The sequence below is a fragment of the Peromyscus eremicus genome, unplaced genomic scaffold (assembly GCF_949786415.1).
Source record: "Peromyscus eremicus unplaced genomic scaffold, PerEre_H2_v1 PerEre#2#chrX_unloc_3, whole genome shotgun sequence".
In the NCBI taxonomy this organism is placed as follows: domain Eukaryota; kingdom Metazoa; phylum Chordata; class Mammalia; order Rodentia; family Cricetidae; genus Peromyscus; species Peromyscus eremicus.
This window is the reverse complement of record NW_026734290.1, coordinates 1,058,018-1,060,627: the sequence shown is the minus strand read 5'-3', so window position 1 is coordinate 1,060,627 and position 2,610 is coordinate 1,058,018.

The following is a 2,610-nucleotide window of genomic DNA, read 5'->3' as shown; positions in this document are numbered from 1 at the left end:
TGGGAGAGAGGGATGGGGGTGGGTAGAGGGAGGAAGGGGGCTTTGTGGACAGTATGTGGGGAGAGGAGAAAATTTCTTAATAATGAAAAATGAGAAAAAACAAAACAATACTAAAAAGATGTAAAATCAAAAAAAAGTACCTACATCTCTTTATCTCCTTAGCCACAAGACATTATAGACTTAATGCTGACTGAGAAGGACACTTGTTGAACAACTTCCTGGTAAAGAGTCTACAGGAAACAGCTAGGCAGAGTTATGCTAGAGGAAGAGGCTGATACCGTCCAGGAACAAGCACTCATAGGAGCGTGATTTGGTCATGGAGCCCAGTGTGACTAAAATCTGTGTTATCAGCAAGTGTGTAGTGGGTGTTGTACCCTCTGTTCAGTAGCTCAAAGTGGTCTGCTATTACTGGGTAGTAAAGATGGCCAGATAGCTGGAGTCTTCCACACAGAACATGAGTTTCCTGTCGAGCAAAGGATATTCAGGAAAATCCTTTGCAAGCCCCTTCATAGTTAGCAACATAGACACTTGGGTTCCACTGGACACTCTAGATCAATGGTTATTTTTTTTTCCAATTTTCTGACCCTTTTAATCTTTAAGTAGCATGAACATTAGTTCCTCGAATTATGGTGAGCCCTAAACATAACTCTTTCGTTGTTTCTTAACTTTAATTTTGCTACCTTTTTAAAAAGTTTTATTTATTTATTATGTACACAGTATTCTGTATACACATATCCCTGCAGGCCAGAAGAGGGCACCAGATCTCATTACAGATGGTTGGGAGCCACCATGTGGTTGCTGGGAATTGAACTCAGGATCTTTGGAAGAGTGAGCAGTGCTTTTAACCTCTGAGCCATCTCTCCAGCCCTAATTTTGCTACTGTTATGAATTGTAATTCAAATATTTGATGTGCAGTATATCTGATATGTGACCCCAAATGGGGTGTTGACCCACACAGGTTGAGTACCACAGCTCTAAATGCAGGCAGAAATCTCCTCAAATCCTGGCAGTGATGCTGGGGCAGTGTGATTCTTAGTTCTTATTATCAGACTGAATCAAACTAGTCACCTGGGAAGAGGGACCCTCAGTGAGGAATTATATAGATCAGATTTTTCTTTGAACATGTCTCTGTGGGATTTTATTAATTTTTAATTGAGATAAGACTCCCAAAATTGGCAGAATCATTTCATTGTGTGTAACCTGTACTGTGTAAGTATGAAGAAGCTAGAGCATAAGCATAAGCAAACAGGTAGCATGAGTACATTTGTTTATCTCTGCTCTTGGCTGTGGATGTGATATGATTAGCTGAGTTCCTATCCTGATTTTCAAAAAATGGAACTATTACCTGGAATTGAGGGCAATGATCAATTTCTCCCATTCTAAGTTGCTGTGCCTGATAATTCAGTGCAATAAAGATATTAAGAAAGCACTATATGACAGAGGGGTTTTCACAAGTCAGTGAGATGTGTGTTTCATGAAATGCTCAACAGCAGCTTATCTGTCTCAGAAGAAGAGATTCTACTTCCTCCTGAACCCAACCTGTGTTTCCCTGTCACAGTTTTACAAAGACCCCGAGACACCCAAAGACTCACAAACCACTTCACCCTGTCAATAAGTGTCCCCTGATATTGTCTTGCCATAACAAGTACCATGCTAAATTCTTCTAATGGTTTATATACAAGCTTCACTTCAACGAATGTATTTTTCCTTGAATTTCCTGACCATTGGAACTTTCAGATATGGGGAACTGGGTCTAAATTCACTGCCTTGACAATGAATTTCAATCTTATGCTATGTCCTTCCTTGAAGGTCAGAAGAGGCTCCTTAAAGCTGAGAGCAATGTAACACCATAAATTCCAGGTAAGTGGGGGTGTAAGTAATGACTGGCAATGTGTCCACTAGTTACCTTATGTTGGAGATTCACTCCAGGGCTGATGTACGTAGATCCCTGTGAAAACTTGTTGGTATCACTCTAACTTCTGTGCCTCTTCAACAAGGTTTCTGTAAACGGATCTTTGACAAATTTCTTCCTTTGAAAGTAAATAGACCTTATCAGATGTGGAAAGTCACTTTGATTTTGTCCTTCTCTTCCTAGGACAGGCCCTTTTGAGCTACATGAAAGGTTATCCAAGGAGAATAAGGTCTGAAATAGCCACAGGTAAAGCTTTAGAGTGCAGGTCTGAGGAACAGAGTGCAAAACAAGGGCAGGACAGCAGGCACACCCAGGAAATTCTTGGTTATGTCTTGGCAGTTTAGCCTCCCTGCATGCCAGTTTCTTCTACCTAGAGAAAGATGGGTTGGGATACACCATGGAGATGGGTGCTGTCACAAGACATGACTTACAAAATCACTTCCTTCATAAGTGGGACTTTGTTTTTTTTCATGTTTCTTTTTGTGTGTGGGGTTACAAGCTAGCATTTATATGACCTAAGCTGCACATCTATTTCTGGAGAACATCTCTTTCTGGGAACAAAAGAATCAGATATTAAACTTACAAAAATGCTGAAAATTATGCTTTAGAGCAGAGAATCTCTTCATTTGGTTGAAAAAAAATAACACTTCTTTTCATGACCATTAGCAAATATTGTGCGTGGCTCCTGTCCTTTTCCA